The following is a 20304-nucleotide window of genomic DNA, read 5'->3' on the forward strand; positions in this document are numbered from 1 at the left end:
AAGCACAGCCATTACTACTCCCTGAACACCTTTTGTGCTTATGCTCCCTGCCTTAAGCAAAGTCACCTAAAGACCTTTTTACTGGCTCCCCCTGGGACCCCAGGTGCTGCTTGGAAATCTCTTAGAGAAGTAATCATCCCCTTTGGATTGCACCATCATTCATCTTCTGTTTCTCTGACAGTCCTAATTTTCTTGTGTTTTTGGCTGTTGAGTGCCAAAAGCAAAGCACTGTAGACTTCTGTTTTCTAAGGTTTCCTTCCCACCCTGGTAGAAAAGCAGCAGGGTCACTGCTTGTCCCTTGATCTCCTCACCTGTTCCTCCTGTCCTCTGCTTTTCTCCCCACCTTCTGCCCTATCCCCTCTTTTCTGGTGCCTTTGACCACTAAGGTGGGAGGCTGGGTAAATAACTTGATGTATTAACAGCTGGTGGGAGGCATTTTCACGTTTCTAGATTAGGGAGATGCGTGTACATGGTAATGATGAGAAACTCAGGTTGGTTCTGGGGTCCATCTCTCCTCTTCTATGGTGTGTGGTGTTGCTCTGTCATGCCATGGGTTCACAGATAAAGGGAGGGTTGGAAGAGACTAAGGACCCGCTTGCATTAGTCTAGCTGAGATTAAATGACACATGACCTTCTCAACTTAACCACTGTGTTGGCTTTTCAGGATTTGCACTTTATCCTGGAGCAGACCTGCCACCCAAGCAAGCTCTTACACCGTGCAGGGCATTGTGTGTGGCATGGATGGAGCTTGCCTGAGACCAGCTATTGAGGGCCATCCCTTCTGAGAAAGGGAGTAACTCCTGTGCAGGAATTAGCAGTCAGCACACCTGTTACGACAAGAGACTCCAGCTGAAAAGAGAAGGAGGAAAGAAAGGGGGGGAGGGAAGAGGCACTTCAATTTTGCGCAATTATCTCAATTTTCCTAGGATGAGGATCCTTGAGATATTTATCTGATTTACAAGGGTATGCTGCGAGGCAGCAGGCATAGGGACCTTAAAGAGACATTCCTCAATTCCCTATGGTGGGGGGAAATGAAAGGAAAAAGGTGAGTGAGAAGAAGACACTGAAAGGAGAACCTCATAGAGCTGGAAAAGGAGAAAGTATGCCTGCTTGCTCTGTATGTTTTCTCCTATGATTAATAATTTGTGGAAGACTGTGCTGACCACAAGCAATGCTGAAGGCTGCTTCGGAGAGGTGTCTGGGCAGAAGCAGACAGAGCTGGCGGGGATGAGGTGGGGATCCTGTCGGGGACTGGGATGCCTTTGAACTTTCAGCAGTTGTTGTTCCAGGACAGCTGGGTTGTTTGCTAAAGAATTTCTTGAGTTTCTGTTGGGAAAATGATGAGGGTCGGTTTTGTATTGGGCCTGGAGAACTTGCCGGAGAACAAAATGGGACTCCTTACATTATCTACACGGGGAAGCAGCTCTGAAAATCCTCCACCTTTCCTGAGAGCACGGCTGCCTTACTGCCATCCCTGCAGCTCTTCACACCTCCCTTTCCCTTCCATCACGTTCAGGCTTCTCAGCCCTTTTGCCTCTGTTGCTCCTTCATGTCTACATCCCTTATTGTTCCTCCAACACTGCCTTGTCACATCATACCCTGCTCCCGTGATTTGACAATAGAGAGAAAAAAGAAGGGATTCAGCGGAGTGGCAAATGAAACGGGGAAGTGGAAGAGGAGGAGGAGAGAAAGAGAAGATCAGAGGGAATGAGAGCAAATGCTTGTGGCTAAACGCGGCTTGGGAAGTCACCTGGGGGAGTCATTGACTGAGGGGTCACTGACCCTTGTGAGTAAATTTCTGTAATAAACTGGAGAAAGTACTGGCAGGCCCAAGTGATTTACTTTAGAAATTGCTGTAGTTCAGCTCCCCTCAAATGCAATTCAGCAGGACTGTTAGCAGGCGCAAAGCCCTTGCCAGCCTTAATATGGATTACTTTTCTTTGTCCCTTAAGTTCATCTCTTTACAGCACAGTTATGTTCCCATAAATTTGCTGCAGCATGTTTGCCAGCAGCTGGCCCATCGGAAAGGATTTGTGTCCACCAGAAAAGCCTGTTGCATAAAGCTCACATTGGCAATGGGCCTTTATGAGGCCCTTCTGCAGCTGCGTTACTCTGCAAAAGAGCAGTGTGGTCAAGGACTTACCGACTTCAAAGAATCACAGAATCATTAAGGTTGGAAAGACCAATAAGATCATCTAGTCCAACCATCAGCCCATGTCTGTGACTGCTCTAGACCATATCACTTGGTGTGAAATCTACTCTTTTCTTGAACACCTCCAGGGATGGTGACTCCACACCCACCCTGGGCAGCCTGTGTCAATACTATTCTTTCTCAGAAAAATTTTTCCAAATATCCAACCTGAACCTCCCCCTGGCAAAGGTCTGGCTGAGGCAGCAATAATCATCTGTCACACTTGGACACCTGTAGGCCATCACTTGCTGTGCATCTCCCATCTCCTGCCCCTGTAGTAGCTGACTCTAATAAATGAGGAGCAGCCTCAATATGACGGGAGAGATTCGCTGATCTCTAATGTCAGTGAAGTTCCTCATGCCATTAGAAAGGATTCATAAGGGAATTCAGAAGTCTCCTCTGGATTGCAGAAGTCTAGTTGTTTGGCTGTATCTTTTAGTATTGCATTGCATATTGCATGGTGTAAGTATTGGTTATATGAGGGTGAGCTGTTCTCTGTTAAAAATCTTGTGATGATGAATATGTATCATGTATTTCCCTCTGCGGAGCAAGTTGCATAGGATTTTTTTTTTATGGTGTTGGTATTTCAGAAGCAGGACTCTTCGATAGACAGGGACCAGAATATCACAAATATTGTAGAGTTTGATGCAGGGGTTCACATGGGGAAGGATGGATCCTGGGCAGCAGAAGGAGCTTTCAGGAGAGCCCCAGTGTGTCCTGGTGGGGTGGTCAATATGAGGAGCATTTCCAACCCTGGAGCCAGATCCTGCTGGCTCCTGCAGCCATTCCTATCTGCCTGCCCCTTCCTCTGAGCTGCCTTTCATTTATATGCTGAGGAGAAAGGGAAAAAAAAAAAAATAGAGCGAGAGAAAGAAATCCAGGGGAGGAAAAAACCTCAAAGAAAAGAGCATTTCTTGTTGTTTGATCTTTGAAGAATGTTGAAGAAATCTCTTAGGCCTCTATCTGCCCGGTTGGGCTGGTAAGGAGATTACGGGCCTCGTGTTTCCACAGGAAAACACCCAGCCGCTGGGCCTGGCATGCTAATCCAGACAAAGGATAACAGCAGCCTAATTAATTCTCATGTCTCTGAATCTGATAACAGCACAGTACACAGACAAGTCCGTAAGGACTTAATGAGTTTAATCGACTGCACTTGATGATTTTATTTGAAACCTTGTGCCACGCATTAAACTATTAAAAATACACTTGAACTTGATTGGCAGCCATAATCCAGGCAAAGCTGCCTTAATCCACGGGGTGGGAGTGGGGCAGCTGCACACCTTCCAGCCAAGGGAGCATGGAGCTGGGCACAGGGGTGACATTAGTGATCAGACAAGAAGTAATGGATTTAAGTTATACTAGGGGAGGTTCAGGTTGGATACGAGGAAAAATTTCTTCTTGGAAAGAGTGGTGAGGCATTGGAACAGGCTGTCCATGGGGTGATGGAATCACTGTCCCTGGAGGCATTCAAGAAAAGGATGCATGTCACATTGAGTGACGTGGTTATGGTGGTATAGTGGTGATGGGTCGATGGTTGGATTTGGTGATCCTGGAGGTCTTTTCCAACCTTAATGATTCTATGAGTTTACATGATGGTGATGGTTTGATGGTTGTACTAGATGATCTAAGTGGTCTTTCCAGCCTAAATGATTCTATGATTTTGGGAGGATGCACAATTTAGGAATGAGGAAAGCAGTGAGGAGTTTCTATGAGAAGGCTGGTATCAAAGGTAAAAGCCATGCAAGTCTGGTTCTGCTCATCCAGTGTATTCTCATATTTAAATATATACATACATATGCAGGCATGCAAAAGTGGTGATTTGGCTCAAAAAGGGGCACTAAACCAAGGAAAGAAATAGCACAGAAGTCTGCTTTGAAAGTCCCTTGCCCCCCACCCTCTTCCATTTAAAGTAATTTGCAAAAGATTTTCAAAATTATAAACCAATTTGCAAATAAACGATCATGATTAATGGCATATTCTTTAAGAGGTGACAGATCGGTAATAGATCTGTAATCCCCCTTATTATGCAGGAGCCATTAACAGCAGTAGGCGTTAAGAGACTGCATTAAAGCTAGAATAGGCTCCAGCTATGTCTCTGGAGCAGAGCAGGTCAAGTTTTTGTTGCTATGCCTTCTTTACCTATAGCTGTGCTCGTTATTATTAGAAAGAAACATATCTCCATGGCATTGGGTTTCACAGCTTACTTATCCCACTTACCCTGTGCTAACACACATGCTCTCTAGCAGCAGAGACAAAGCCTTCATCAGCTGACAAGGTGCTCTTCTCTCCCACCATCTCATTCCCAGCCCCCTGATGTTGTTTCTCTGGGGTGATCTATGGGGCTCCTGGCTCTGCCTTGGTGGCTCACGGGGGTGCTGCTGGTGGTGGGACATTTGGGGAAGTGGATCTTCAGGCTGGGTGAATTTGGTGCAACGGGAAAATGGGGGTTGGTCCCACCTGGGTTTTTTTGCTGGGAAGAGCTCCGCGGCACCTGTTCTCCCCCTGTCCAAGAGCAATCCCACAACTTAAAGTGCTCCTTGGAGACACCACGAGATCAGCACCTTTGATCTCTGAAACAGCAAAGATTTGCCACATGGAAATAAGCAGATGATCCAACAGCCCAAGGCACATACCTCACCGTGAAGGAGTGCAAAAGCCCCTTCCAGCAATTCCCTTCACTCAGAGAAAATCCCTTCCCTGACCTTGCACCCAGTGAGTGGTTTAATGTCTTGTGCATGAATGGGACAGGCCACACAGCTGCCAGAGAAACTCTATATATCCCACTGAGCTGCAGCCCAGGGCAAGGGGGCATCTCACCTTGCTCACTCCTTCACACTATGCTTGGAATATGATGCTGTCTTTTTTTTTTTTTTTTTTTTTTTTGCATTCAAAAATACCTGAAAGGTTTTAATTTCCCAGCTTAGACCTTTCTTTTCCACATCTTTATTTTTTTTTTCTTTTTCTACAGCATGCTGTAGTCTCTTGAAGTCCGTTGTACCTGCACTGGTTAGGATGTTTTCAAGCTGGCACAGGAAGGTGAATGAAGAAAGAGGTGTTACAAGGAAAGGCATATTAGTGACCTGGTGATGCTCCTTCTAGAGAAAAAATGTGTGTTATGGAATTATTTTCAAGTGAGTTAACACTGAAATCCTGCCCGCTTCTCCTTCCAAAGCCTGGTGCATCTGGGAAGTATAGAGCTGGTAATTTAAGGTATTGTACGTCCTGACTAATTACATCAGTCCTGGCTGCAGCTGTCTTTTGCATTCTCACCTTAAAATGCATTGTGATGTTGCTATTCACTGTTTAACAGATGTTGTACGCTTTCCCAGTAGTGGCTAAATTTTAATTTTTTTATTGATAGGAAAATAATTGGCATATCTTTGACGGAAGAATGCTTGAGGATCTTAACGGGGGAGATCAGCTAGGGAATGGCAAAATATTTTCGTCTATTCCATGTTAGTGCTTTGATTAAGCAGACTAATATTTCTGACTCTGTCACTTAGCCTGAACAGCAGGGTATTTCGTTATCAGGTAATTCCCTGCCTACAGTGGCTACATAAATGGTTGTATGTAAATCATGTGGTTAATAATGCTCCATTATTGAAGGCAGATGTGACTGCTAATTACGGAGCATCAGATGCTCGGTGAAATCATGGCAGGTATCATCCCTTGTTCTGTGGCAGGGGCTGTCCCCTGGCCCAGTGGCCAAGTGGGGTAACATAGACAGCAGTGTGAGGGCTCCCCTCATCCCACAGCTGGATCCTGGGGTGCTGATGGGCTGTGGAGCACAGGTGGGAAGCGCGGGCGGTGCCAGTATGCTCAGCAAGCAGCTGTGCAGCCAGCGCCTTCGTCAAATATTTACCCTTTGTTTCAATCCTGACCTCCTCGCCTCTCAAGATAAATAATTTAGTGTGGGAGCCTTGAAGGTTAATCTTGCATTTATTTAATGTTACAGGACACTTGGCTCACTTGCGGTTAAAGGCCCTGCGTGATGGTTGTTAGTTTATTAAATCCAAGTGCCATTTGCTTCACCCTCTCCTCTGTGGATTGTTGAAAGGAAGGATGGAGGAAGGTAGCGGAGGGAAGAGTTATCTGTACGTGGCCTTTTGCTCCTGCTGCATGCTCCATCAGGAGCAGCACCCCAGGGAACTGTTGCTCCATGCGCACTGGCCCAGACAGGTGCTCATCTACGCTCCTTAGACATATTGGGCAAAGCAGCTGGAAAAGAAGCCAAGCACATGGAGCAGACTGACCGCTGAAGTCAGGTTGGCTTTTGTAGCCTAGCCTGTCACTCTGGATCAGACATTCTGTGTTAGCTGCTCCCTCCCAGTTGGGGCTTACAGCTGGTGACTCATCATGGGGAAGATACAACATTTCTGGACAGGGTGTTTTGATGCATTCAAGAGCAGTCTGACTTGGTCAGCAGGCAGTGAAGAAACCTCCCCCGTCAGCTCCATCTCGTGCCCTGCCAGTCCTTGGCGTTCTCTTTGGAAAGCTCTGCATTTGTCTGGATGCACTCCTCACCTCTTGCAATGATAGCTACACTCATCCACCACTTCAGAGCATCTTGTTAACTTCCTTCCCACCCTTGTTTTTAAAGGCCTCCTAAGGAGAAATTACTCTGATCTCTCTGAATCAAATAACCCCTTACATCTGGTAGCATTTGGGCTAGCTAGGGAAGAGGAGTTGTATCGGAGGATGCTGGCAGTGCGATCACACCATAGCATAGTCACATTTTCACCTGCTCATGTGGTCCAGCACAGCTGTGACTTGCTGGTAATTACTTGCTTGTAGCTGGTGTGAGACTCCCAGTTTTAAAAGCCATCTGCTTACCTCCAGATCCCTGTTGTGTGATCTTTCATTTGGAGTTCACCTCTACAGTTTATGGCAGCTTCCAGGATAACAGTCCAGCTGGAGTTTCTCTTGACTCCATTCTTCGTTGGCTTTGTCTCCTTTTAAAGGACATTTTGTGTCTTTCAGTGAATGCCAACCAGGAGGCTCAGTGTAGACTGGCAGTGTTTGACCCAAAGGGAACAGCAATGTACGGTGGGCAGGAGATTGGAGTGCTTGGATGTTCATTTGTGCACTTCAAATCTGCTCAGGTAGAGATGTGATCAGAATGACCTTTCCCATGAGCTTCAAGTGCTTCAATATTAAATGGGAAATAGCACAAGATCAATGTGCCTCGTGGCTTTTTAATGCTTTAGCCTGAACCAGGAGAGACAGTAATAAGAAAAAGTCAGAATAATTTAATAAATGCTGTGTGTGCTTTTTTCTTTCTGGAGAAGATACTAAGATGTGTTTGGATTGGTGAACAGGCTTGGTTTTGTTGGGGGCAGTAGTTCAGCTGAATTCCTATCTCATTCTGATACTTGTTGGCACGTGCTGTTCGGGATACAAGCACGGGGGCAGGTTTGAGGCACCTAAACTTACTCCCTGCCTGTGTTGCCTCCTGGAAGTATTGATTTCCCCTCTCTGTGGGGAGCTCTGGTGTCCAGTGCCACGGTAGGAGAATTACTGCCTCTCAGTCTGCCCTCCATCCACTGGTCCTTGGAGAGGTCCTGTTTGTGCAAGCAGTCTCTAGAGATAGGATGATCTGGGGAAGAAGTGCATTGTACTTGGTGCCTGCTTAATGAACGTCCCTGTGGTGGAAGGTGTTTGAGTTGAAGGTTTTCCAAGGGCAGCTGGGAATTCACGGCTACGATCTGTGTTTGGCTCCCCAGACCTTTCAGTATAAGCATTATATAAGCATAGTGGATGTGTTGTTCAGACTCTTTCATGTCAGCCTTTCTATACCACTTCCAAGGTTTAACACTTAAAATCATGACAAATGCACTCCAACACCCTCATAATCTGAGCAGTTCTGATCAAACTGGAACTCTCATAACACCCTGCCACCTACACCGATGTGCTTATTGCTGCCACCTTTTGCCAAGCTCTTAGCTTTTGTGCTAGGACAAGGTAATTGACATTGCTTTGTGCGTCTTGATAATAGAGCAATGCACCACTTAGAGAAATCAAATTCACATCAGTGTCTCCCCAACAAACCTGTTCTGTCAAATGCCTTTTTCATTTTTTTCCCCTCCATATTTAAGAATATACCAAGCCAGCTGGATGCAGTGGCTGAAGGAAATAGCTAATTCCTCATTTACAATCCTCTTGCAGAGAGAAGTGCTGGGCAGCCCAGCTCTGAACTTGGGACTGGACTTGTGAATGGGATTAGGGGCAAGTCTGGTGGCCTATCTTCCCAGAAGCCAATTACTGGCTGTTACAAAAAGAGGATTTTATTTCTGAGGTTAGAAATGCATCCATGAGTCTGGAGGAAAAAAAATAATAAAAAAGGCTAGAGGAGCTCAGGAATCAAAGGGAAGTTCAAAGGGTTGTTGTTTATTTATTTGTCTATTTATTTATTTACTGCAGTTGGAGCTCAGAAGAGAGTGCTTGTGCTTATGTTCTTGGACAACTCTCTTCCTTGTCCCAGCTCTGCTTTTCCTTGTTGATCCCCTTTGTAATGTGATTTCTCTCTTGTACAGCTGAGGAAGAAATAACTGTCTTGTAGAGATGTTCCTGAGTGAGTGCTGGCCTCATCCCAGGTGGGTGCAGCCCAGCACTTCTTGGGGCTGTCCCTTGGAGCCCGTCAGCAGCTGTATCATTGTGGATGTTGGGGCTCAGACTGTACAGTAGATGGGTAAAATATACCCAAATTTCCTCACCTCTCTTTTTCTTTTCCCTCAAGTACATATAAGCAAGGTTCCCAGCAAGCAATAGGTCGCTGGGAAAATTCATTTTTGGCTTTGCAAAGAATACATCTCTGGTTTTATCCTGAAAACCTTTCCTTTCCTCTCTGGAGCTGGTTTGGTGTGATGGAATATGCTCCGTCTTGGGCCTCTTAGGGTGGTGAGGTCTGTGTGGAGAGGCAATGGCCTTAAATTGTGCTGGGAGAGGTTCAGGTTGGATATTAGGAAACATTTCTTCTCTGAAAGAGTGGCGATGCATTGGAATAGGCTGCCCGGAGAGGTGGTGGGTGGAGTCACCATCCCTGGAGGTGCTCAATAAAGGGTAAATGTGGCACTTGCGGACACATTTAGTGAGCATGGTGGTAATGGGTTGATGGTTGGACTTGATGATCTTAGAGGTCTTTTCCAACCTTAATGCTTCTGTGATTCTATGAACTTCCACCTTTCTCTGTGGTACAGCTCTGCAGTGATGATCCGCATGGGCGTGCACTCATTCTGGGGCACTAGCTGTGAATGTGCTGGGTCCAAGCTGGGCTCTGGGACATCCTTGCAGGAGATCCATGCTGCCACCTCTCCTCATTCTGTACAGCATCCCCCTCTCTATTTACTGAGAGCTTTGGGATGGTGTGTGATGAAGGCGTGCGAGCAATTATCACTGGAGCTAGGGCAGGAAGCAGAGGGCTTGTTTGTTTTTTTGGATCCAGAGCTGTTTGCTCAGCTGCATCTGTATCACTGCTAATTATTAAGACATTTATTACCATGCTTTATTTATGTGTGCGGGTGCTTGTTTACCTTTCTGTAGAGCCTCTAGCTTTAGTTGCTCTTGCAGGAGAGGTTTTGGATCCTCAGTAGGATGGGCGGTGCATCCCAACGCTCTCATCAAGGGGCAGGGGAGCAGGATATCTTCAGCAGTCTGGGACTCTGCTGTTTCATTTCACCTGGATGATCCATCATGCCTACAGGACACCATCTCTTCTCTTCATTTTTGATGTGTCCCTCACTCTATCTATTAAAATCATGAAGTCCTGCATTCGGAAGGCTTCTCTCCTCTGTAAATGCTCCTTGAAGTGCCGGAGCAGGGGGAGCCAGCTGGTGCCGAGATGCTCACAAAAGGCCAGGGGAAGGTGTGGGTTTAACCAAGGAGATTTGCTCATACAGACTGTTTTGAAAAGGAGAATTGAGATTTTGGAGTGCTGTGCGGAGAAGGGGAGATTAGCCCTACCAGGGATTATGACTTGTAACAGGGCAGGCGCTACTGGCAGTTGGTAAATAAGAAAGATGCGCGCTTGATATTGAAAAGGAGTTCTTTATGCACAGAAAGCCTTCAAGCTGCTCACCTCCACCCAGCCCCAGTGCATCTCACTGTTGCAGGGAAGGGAGCTTTCCTGGCGGGTCTTCCCCCAGTGACAACTTTCACTTTGCTGCTGCTGGACAACTTCTGGTGAGAAAAGGGTGGCACAAAACTAATTGCCATGGCAGCAACCAAGGAGGGTACTGATGGAATGGTTATGACAAAGCAGCAGGAGTCAGGACTCCGGGTTTCTATCTGTAGGAGTCAAGGTGTGACCTTGGGCAAAGGATTGTAACCTGACGTTTACTGTCCTGTGCCCTTGTGACCAGGTTATGGATCGAGGAGCCCCTGTTACATAGCCCAGAGAATGCAGAGTCATCCAGCTCAGGATATTCTAAGACTCTTAGACACGTGGGTGGGAAGAAGGGCTGAAACTCCCTTTGCCTTTCCCATCAAACCACCTCTGGCCCTTTGTAGTGCATCTGAACTGGAGAGGCACCTCTTGTGTGTGCATGTGAAGGCCAGAAATGCTGCTAGTGATGTCCCTTCTTTGTGCAGCTGCTTTCTGGTCTGCTTCTTCCGTCTCCTGTTTAATCCTTTACCCATTATTATCCACCCAGAGAAACCCACTGGTGTGTCCTGCCTCAGTAAGGACACTTGTACCTTACAAACTCAGCTCAGCCTGCAGGCTCCTGGAAACCAGCAGCTGCAGCCCCGGAGCCAAACCCCAGCTCTAACCCTGACCTTAACCCTGTTGTCAGAAAGGGCTGTTTAACTTAATGATGAGATATCTTTCCTTCTCCCATTGTCTTTCCATTGTCTTTTCCCTGATTTGAATGGATCTAACCAGCCTGGCTTTGCCAGAACATTCAGAGCCTTTGTGGCTGCGGGGCGACATTATGCAGGAGGGACGGGATAATTTCATGCATGTTTACATACATCTGCATTCCAAATCGACTCCAATTTGTGCATTTGTCAAAACCAGCATGCTGATATTTTTCAGAAATCTCACTAGCTCTTCCTTTCCCTTAACCTCTTCTGTGCAGAGCAGCAAAGGGCATCTGTCCACCAGGCAGAAGCGGAGCTCACATGCTGGAGCCGCCTGCCTGTCCCAGGGGCTGCAGGGATGCCCTTTGAAAAACTCTGTTGGAAGCAGAAAGAAGATCCTGGGGCTCCCCCACTGGGGTTTCATCACTCCTGATGCAAGCAAAGGGCTGTTGCCATCCCTGCTTCATTGCTTGCACAAACATATGGTACAAAATGCAGCTGCAGCGGAGCCCAAGTGCTCTGTGCAGTGAGGAAGGTGATGCGGGCTGGTCCCTCCAGTTCTGCATCTTGCTCCTTCTTGATCATTTTACAGCACAATGACCAGCGGACTAAATAGGCAGAATTGTATTGAGGACCTGCAAAGAATTTTAGCTGATCTTTTTTAAACAAGCAGTGTTTAGAGGCAGCTTGCCTTGCCTTCTTTTGTTGTATTGATCAGAAGGTGCTGTAGATTTGTTTGGTTAAAAAAAAAAAATGGTGCAAATGCTTTTTCTGAGTTCTCTGCCTAAAGACTTTGGGGGTCATGAAATGGCACCTGGTATTTTGTTCTGGTCATGGCTGTTGGGGAACGATCCTGCAGTGAGGGAACCTGCATGGAAGAGGTCAAATGCAAAGAGATGATGTTCAGCCATGTTCTGCCAGGAGCTGCCAGTCTGACGCCTGCTGTGACCATAGTTCCATTTTATTGGAATGTAACCCTGAGAACTGAAAAAATAAAACAACAGTTCGTCAGTTCCACTAAACAGTGGTTTGGGAGGGATATGAACAGCCCCTTCCTTTCAGGCCAGGAAACACAGCAAATGAGATCACAGAATCATTTGAGTTGGAAGGGACCCTTAAAGGCCATCTGATCCAACCCCCCTGCAATGAGCTGGAACACCTCCAGCTCCATCAGGTGTTCAGAGCCTGTCCAGCCTGACCTTGGGTCTCTCCAGGAATGGGACACCTACCACATCTCTGGGCCCTTATTGTAGAATGCTTCTTACAACTGTTTATATGGGTGGATAGTGATAGGACAAGGGGGAATGGTTTTAAACTAAGACAGGGGAGGTTTAGGTTAGATGTTAGGAGGAAGTTTTTCACACAGAGGGTGGTGACGTGCTAAAACATGTTGCCCAAGGAGGTTGTGGATGCCCCACCCCCGGAGGCATTCAAGACCAGGCTGGATGTGGCTCTGGGCAGCCTGGTCTAGTGGCTGGCAACCCTGCACGCAGCGGGGGTTGAGACTAGATGATCATTATGGTCCTTTTCAACGCAGGCCATTCTATGGTTCTATGATTATCTTTCTTACATCCAGTTTTAAGCTCCCTTATTTAGTTTGAAACTATTTCCCCTTGTCCTATCACAACAGACCCTGCTAAGGAGTCTGTCCCTTTTTTTTCTTTTGGCCCCTTTTAAATATTGAAAAGCTGCTATCAAGTCTCCCTGATAGATCTGAACAGGTCTCCCTGAACAGATCTTCTTTTAACTCTTCCTCTGGAGAGCAGAGCTGAAGCCACAAGCCTCCTCTTTCTCCTCCTTGTAGAGTTGCTGATTGTTGTGATGGTTGCCTTGATCCATAGGAATTTTAAGAATACCTTTGCCTAGTGGTCCTAGCCTAGCTCAGGAGGCAGTTCCTTGGTCAGCCAGGAAAGGTCCAGCTTAAGGTCTGCAGTAAGGTGGAGTCAACCCCAGTCCCAGGGCTTTGGGTAGAGCAGGCTTTGCTGCAAACCCTCCAGAAAGGAGCAAGCATAAGGAAGAGCAAAAGGTGAGTGCTATGAGGGGTGCAGTCTTTGTTGCAAAGGTGCCAAAAATCATAGAAATATTTAGGTTGGAAAGATCACTAAGATCTAAGTCCAACCATCAACCCACCCCACCATGCCCATGAAACCTTTAGTCCTATAGGGCCACAACTACCCTTTTCTTGAACACCTCCAGGGATGGTGACTCCACCACCTCCCTGAGCAGCCTGTGCCAGTGCCCCACCAGGTAGCACTTTCTAAAAGAGCCCTTTTTGGGAAGAAAGTTGCATCAGCAAAAAAAGTGTTGGCATTTACCTAAGCCTTCCTTAGCTGCCTCCGGTTGCCCGTGTCATTTCCCTGTCATGGGGTGTGCCAGAGCCATCCTTTCATATGTCTGACCAGTAATTAATTAAGAGGGGATCAGTCTGATAATGCCCGGTAATCCCTTCTCTCCCATCATTTTGTTCAGTAATCCTTTTAATGCTGGCAACTCGGGGTGGGGGCAGCAGAGGCAGGGAAGATGAGCTGTGGTACCGTGCCACCGCATCCCACTGCCTCCCTCCTCCGCATCCCCCAGGGGAGGAGTCCTAACCCGGGGGCAGCTCTCAGGGTAACACGGGAGGGGAGAATTCACCCGCAGGGTGGGGTGCGGGTGGGAGGACACGGCCATGGCGGAGAGCAGAGCTGCCGCTGGGTGTGGGGGTGGTCAGAGATTGTGGGCCTTGGGTGGGAGAGGGTTAGGAAATAGAAAAGCCTGCGTTTGACGTGCCAATGACAGCTGTGACAGCCCTGCACTTCCATGTGAATTAGCCACCATCAGTGCTGCTGCCGCTGACCCTCCTTTCCTGCCAGGTCAGGAGAAAAATGGAGGGTGTTGCCAGCATGCATGGCAAAGTGTTTGGGCACTGATAAAGTGCATCATATCAACATCCCATTGATGGGAAATTCTTTCCCCTTGCATAGCCCAGCATCCCTGTCTCCCTCTGACTCAACCTCTTTAAATACTTTTTTTCCCAGCAGTTGGAGAGGAGATGTGAACCTTGCAGGAACTAAGTGGGTCTGAAGGGCCTTTTGTTTGATCAGAGCTGTGGTTATTACCCCCGACAGCCACAGGCAGGGAATTCTCCAAGGTGTGGCTGGCTGAGTTAAGGTGCCTTTGATGCAAACTTCTCTTCATCCCGTTTAAACAGGGGATCATTTCCATTCACAGTGAGGGAAAGCTAATACAGCGCCAGACAGCAGCAGCAATGCAGCTGGAGGAATGGGATGCCTTCACCTACCTGGAAGTGTGGTCTTGTGTTCCTGAGGTTTGGGGGCACCTCTCTGGGCTGGACGGAGGTTTGACCCATGGTAGCACATCTCGATGGAGAAGCCACAAAAATGCACGTGGTGCTTTAGAGACGGAATGAGGGCCATTTGCTACCACAATCCCTAAATCCCCTCTCTGCGTGTGTTTAATAACACAGATGTCTATAAAGCAAATGCCAGCTGATTATCAGAAAACATATTTGCTGAGCGTGAATAACTTTGTAATAATCAAACAGCACAGATAAACACTGACTATATGGTTTTGTAACTTTGGGATTGGGTTTATAATCTGTTGCGTAGCAAAATAATAAATAAGCATACAGCAAACCCTCCAGATGACCGTGCAAATGCAAATGGAGTCCCTGGAGCTGGTGCTGTCTTGTGGCTCCTACCTCACTCCTTTGAGGATCATAGAATCACAGGATAGCTGAGGTTGGAAGGGACCTTAAAGATCTTTGAGCTCTAGCACCCTGCCATAGGAAGGATTGCCACCCACTAGATCAGGCTGCCCAGGGCTCCCTCCAAGGGTGGAGGTAGAAATCAGTTCTCTGGGTATTGAGCACTATGTTCAGAGTCATTGCTGGGCATTTCTAATCCTTCCCTCCTATGTCCGTGGAGGGTTTCTCACCCAGGTCACAGCCTGGCCAGGACCCAGAAGGCAGGAGCCTTGCTCCGCCCCACTCCTCCCCTCACTGAGACACAGTTTGCAGTGTTTAGTGATGAATGTGGGCTTTTGCTGATCTCCTAAGCAATACTTAACATATTCTTAACGTGAACATTTCTAGCTGCGTGGGCATCTTCTGGTCCAAATGGGGCTGTTTTCTTCTAACTAGACGCCTGTGGATGCCTTTAGCCAAGACCTCTCTGTAGGAGCACACAGGCTCCAGCTCACCCACTCTTTGTGCTAAACCCTGGCTCTGCTGTGGTCTTTTTTTCTCCTATGCATCATTTAAAATAGCACAGAAAGTTAAGCATCTGTTTTAAAATAGCTTTGTTAAAAAAAAAAAAAAAAAAAAAAAAAAGAAAGCAAAGCTTACTCCCCATGACAATCAAAGAGAGAAAGAATAACCTCCCGGCAGCACCCGCTAAGTTATAGGCGGAGAGAATCGTGTGCGGAATAAATGTGGGTCCTTGGCTTGACACTCCTGATGGGGTCAAGTTTTCCCCGCACCGTAATGAGGTCTTGTTAGGAAAGTGGGAGTGGCGAGTGATGCTCTTTTCTCTTGGATCTCTGCATTTCAAGCTACCTGCAGAAGGAGTGTGGCTGGGGATGGGAAGGAGAAAAAAAAATTGGTGTCTTGGATATTTCTACCTTGGGCTGTGATGTTCTGAGGTGACAACAGTGGAAGAAGAAAAGATGGGGGCAGGAGTAGCAGGGGGCCAGGCGAGCTCTACGAACAATGCACATCTTCCCCCCGTCCCCCCTTCCTTTTCTGCACCAATCTTTGTTGCTACTTCTGTTAGATGTTTCAGCTTCAGGTTTCCGTGATGAGGGACCTGGGAGATGTGCTGGCAAAAGCTTTGCATTCCTGGCAGCGAGGAGACTATACAGATCTGGGGGCTCTTGTGGCATGTAAGTGGATGGGGAGGGGGAAGGACTCCAAACTTTCAATCAATCCCTGCCAGCTCTTTCCCATTTGAGAGGAACGAGGCTCGCCTTGTTAAAGGCAAAACGAGAGTGAGAATGGGCAGTGTGCCAAGAGCCATTTGAGAGGCAGGTGAGACTTTCTGAAGGAAGAAATATCCTTTCCACTTTAAATTGAAGTGTGTTAAATAAGGATGCTGTTTAGAGCTAATAAGGCAGGCAGCGAGCTGGAGAGCACAGCTGGGGTTACGGCTCTCGGAGCTGGATTCGGCCGCAGCTCTCGTCGTGTCCATGGAAATGAGCTCCAGGCAGGTGTTGCCCTAATTCCTGGCGATGCACAGCGGTCAGCATGGTTTGCTTGGCTTTGTGGTTTTTTTTCTGAGTGGTTGAGTCCTAAGGCGGGAGTCACGGGGGCTGCACAGGGCTGAGTGAGAGCACACGGGGGGTTGGGGCTGGGCTGGGGGCTGCAGCATTCGGGCTTTCCAGGTAGAGATGGGGAAAGCTGGCACAGCACCTGCTTTTATTTGCATTTCCTCTACCTGAAGTCCCTAATTCTCAGCATGAGAACTACTCTGCTTCTATTTTATTTGTAATTTCTCTGCTTTTCTAATATGCTGCAATGTAAAAGAATAGATACAAATTATCACATAAATCCAGGTTGGAGGGTGCCACCGAAGGGACAGGTACTGCACAGTAATTAAAGAGCATGAAGTTCTCCACAAGATGTTCGTTAGAGTGCTCTAAATAGCCAATTGCTGTTTCTTAAATATGCAGTAATTACTGTAACTGGGCACTGTTTGGCCTGGAATTTAATAAGACCTTACTGAGGAGTCCATTAGATCGCCAGGAGGTCAGTGAGATGATCTAATGCCTGTTTGCCTGCACATTGGTATCATAGAATCATAAAATGGCTTAAGTTGGAAGGGACATTAAAGGTCATCAAACTTCAATGCCCCAGTCACGGGCAGGGTTGCCAGCCCTGGTCTTTGGTTGTTGTTTCACCTTAGAAGTGCTGCCCAGTCGATGGGGCAGGGAATGGGGCATGACCTGATATACAGCTGGTGGCTCTGCCTGGGCTCGGTCCCTGCTGTGCCATGGCTTGGTCCAATGCCCTGCGGTGCTCCCTTGGTTTCCTAAGCAGAGAAGAGAAGTGTAGGAGTGGTGATCCATGATTTTTTGGGTGTTGCAGGTGAGCCCTGTGCTCTTTGCACTCTCTGCACAGTGCTAGAGGAGCTTGCAGTGCCCTTGTGTCTGGGTAACCCATGCTATGTACCAGATTGTTGAGGTCCCCTCCTCACCGAGCACTCCTGTCACCACTGCATCATCACCCTTTTATGTTAAGAATGAGGAAACGTACCCGGGTGGTTTATCTTATGACAAAGTAAAGAAAGACTCATTGGAAAAAATGCTATTTCTGTCCTAGCTGGTGGGCCGGAAAACATTGTCTGCCAAAGACGTGTTTCCTTTAAACGTTACAGAGCCTAGGAAATGACACAAGGGACGGGACGCTGCCTGGGCATTGCGCTGCAGTGAGTCAGGCTCCCAGGGCGAGGGCTGGCAGGCAGCAGGGTCTCACACCGTTGCAGATACTTGGGGTTTAGAAGTTTATTGGATATTTTTGGCTGATGTCTGCGTTCTGGCTGCAGCATCCCCGTGCTTGGCAGTGATAAATCATGGTTTAAAATCATGATGTGCTGTTGGGTTTGAGATCTGCGCTTCCCAGCACCACTCCTACAAGTGGGTGTTGTTGTATTGTCTGCCTCTCCCCCAGGAACGGAAAACAAAACTGAGGGACATTGTTGCAGAAGTTCCTGCCCTCCAAAATGGAAAAACAGACTTGGGGTCTGAAACAATTTCAGTCGCTCACTTAATTCCATCATGTGTGAGTGAGGATCGGGCACTTCAGAAGAAATGCTTCTTTTAATTGCAAACTAGATTTCCATGATAATTTGTTTTCTTCTCCTGAACGAGATTTTGCCCTGCCCTCAGCACCACAGCCTTTGGATCTCACTGGCAGGCTTCATGGGATTATCTTCGCTCAGGGAGGGGTCCCTGCTTCTCCACGAACACCTCTATCTTCCCTCTGCTTGAGTGGCACTCGCCTGATCTTTGAGACACATAATCTAAGCAGCCCCGCATCATTGGAGCCCAATTTAATGCCAAGCTGTAAATTGAAGGATCAGAAGCACCAAGCCACAATGAAATCCTGCTCGCAGATTAGGGAGTCCTGGCCGAGCAGCCCTAGAAATTGAACTAGGGGACTGGACAAAATCAATTTGTTTCACCCAAAGGGCAGAGCTGCTACTGAAATGCATAAAAAAGAGAAGGGCAGAATCTCCCATTACCATGCACCTAAGTAGGGGGATGAGACATTTAAAAGTGCAGCCTGACCTTTTCTAGCTACTACAGTGTCCCAAACACTGACTTGACTTCCTGTCTGCTTCCTTTATTTCCTTTTTATTTTCCTCCCTCCTGCCTTCCCACAACTTGGGTGGTATTTTTAGGCTCTAGCCTAAAAAGATGTAATGATGGTCCTGAAAAGGGAATTGGCTTCTATACAAACCCCGGAGCAGAGCTGGCCCAGCTGCACATCCCTTTCTTGGCATGCAACCCGGGCACGTAATGCAGTGTAGGTGCTCTTGGGAAGGGAGGGGATGTCTGGAGCAGGGCTCTCCTGGAGGACTGGGGTGTGTAGGGGACCTCGCTGGAGGACCATGGTGGAGAAAGAAGGGCACTGGGATTAGAAGCTATTGACAGAGAATGCGCTGTGCCTTCCTTCTACCTAGTGCTTAATGGATTATCTCCCCCTCACAGCAGAAATTGGTGGTGTGGATTTCAAGCGTGTGCTCTCTTCGTGCTCTTTCTAGCAGCTTCCGTTGTGGAGGAGGGTGGTGAGGAAGAAAGGCCACTCTGCCAGCCATGAGCTGTGCACTCAGCACTCCGGAGGCTGCTCATGGGGCAAGTCTCTACTCAGCATAAGGGGGAAAAGCAAGTTGAAGTGTCTGCATAGGAACAAAAGCTTTTCAGAAACATGGGTAACATTGTGGCTCTTTTTCAATCAGGGTAGTTTTTGCGCTATCAGGAAGAAAGCAGCCATGAGGAAGATGTGGGGTGCTCTTCTGCTGCTCAGCACAGCTCTGCTCACATTGCTCCTCTGTGGAACCATCCAGGCTCCTTGGGAAAGCAGTGCTATTCCTGCTCCGAACTGTGACCCTACAACTGGATCCTCAATGGGCGAATAGCAAGCAGTTCACCAAACAAATTATGTGTACGTGTTCATGCATAACTGCACTGGAAAGCACCTTTCAGAGGCATCCTATGTTGAGTACCTCCAAACTGAATTATCCTTGGAAATCTCCCTTGTCTCAAGTGTTCACAAGCAACAGTGAGTGGCCCTGGCTTCAGTATTGATATCTGTTCTGCAATCAACTCTGCTATCAGTTCTGGTTTTGATATTGTTTCCAGTTCATTAACCATGGCTGGTGGGAGGTGGCTCGCCACATGGCAGTCAGCAAAGCAGAATGTCAGATGTGGCTTGATCAAATTCAAAGCAGTACGAGATGTGGAACAGATTACAGGCTGGATCACTTAAGCCACAAACCACATTAAAAGTGTAAGAACTACAATAGATATTCTGCTCTCACACTTCAACATGATCTTGAATGAAAGGATTTCCCCTGCCTCCAGCCCTTCTTCCCCCCAAAAAAGGATTTCTGTCTCCAGGAAATGCAATCCTGTTGCATGAAGTACCTTGGGTACCATGAGCATCTTTGCATAACAATGTCATGTCAAACAAATTCCCTCCTGCTCCTTGTCTACTGCCTGATGTATTGTGCCCTAAAACAGTTTTGACTACCTGCCACCTGATGGCTATGAAATTAACAATTGCAGAGGCAGCTGTGAAATGAAAATTAAAGTGGGGTGGGAGAAGGAGGGGAAAAGCCAACAATTGGGTGATGAAGCTGAGAGAGTGAAGGAAGAGGAAGGCCAGCTGGGAATGGGGTCTGTCCTCCCCTCTCTGGATGAGAAATAACAGCTCTCAAATGCCATATAGATGGGCACTGGTGTGGAAGGGCTTCCTAATTAAAAGAGTGGAGAGGCACTGTAGCAGACTGCCCAGGAAGGTGGTGGAGTCACTGTCTCTGGAGGTGTTCAAGAAAAGGGTGGATGTGAGAGTGAGGGACGTGGGTTAGTGGGCATGGTGGGATGGGTTGACAGTTGGACTCGGTGGTCTTAGTGATCTTAATGATTCTATGATTCAAGGTCAAGCTGGTCCAGGCTCTGAGCACCTGATGGAGCTGTAGGTGTCCCTGTTCATCGATGGGGATTTGGACCAGCTGACCTTTAAAGTTCCCTTACAACTCAAAGAATTCTATGATTCTATGATTAATGATTGTTAATCAGTTCATTAGTAATACTGACCA

The 20304-nt window shown here is 47.4% G+C and overlaps 1 long non-coding RNA gene across 1 annotated transcript in view; it reads left to right on the forward strand.

Annotated features, from left to right (window-relative positions):
• LOC110405082 overlaps positions 1-19887 on the forward strand; it is a 33443-nt gene extending 13556 nt beyond the window's left edge. Inside the window, exon 3 of the long non-coding RNA XR_002442672.1 lies at positions 18943-19887. This is a non-coding gene — a long non-coding RNA (uncharacterized LOC110405082). The remainder of the gene's footprint in view (positions 1-18942) is intronic.

The sequence above is a fragment of the Numida meleagris genome, chromosome 11 (genome assembly GCF_002078875.1).
Source record: "Numida meleagris isolate 19003 breed g44 Domestic line chromosome 11, NumMel1.0, whole genome shotgun sequence".
In the NCBI taxonomy this organism is placed as follows: domain Eukaryota; kingdom Metazoa; phylum Chordata; class Aves; order Galliformes; family Numididae; genus Numida; species Numida meleagris.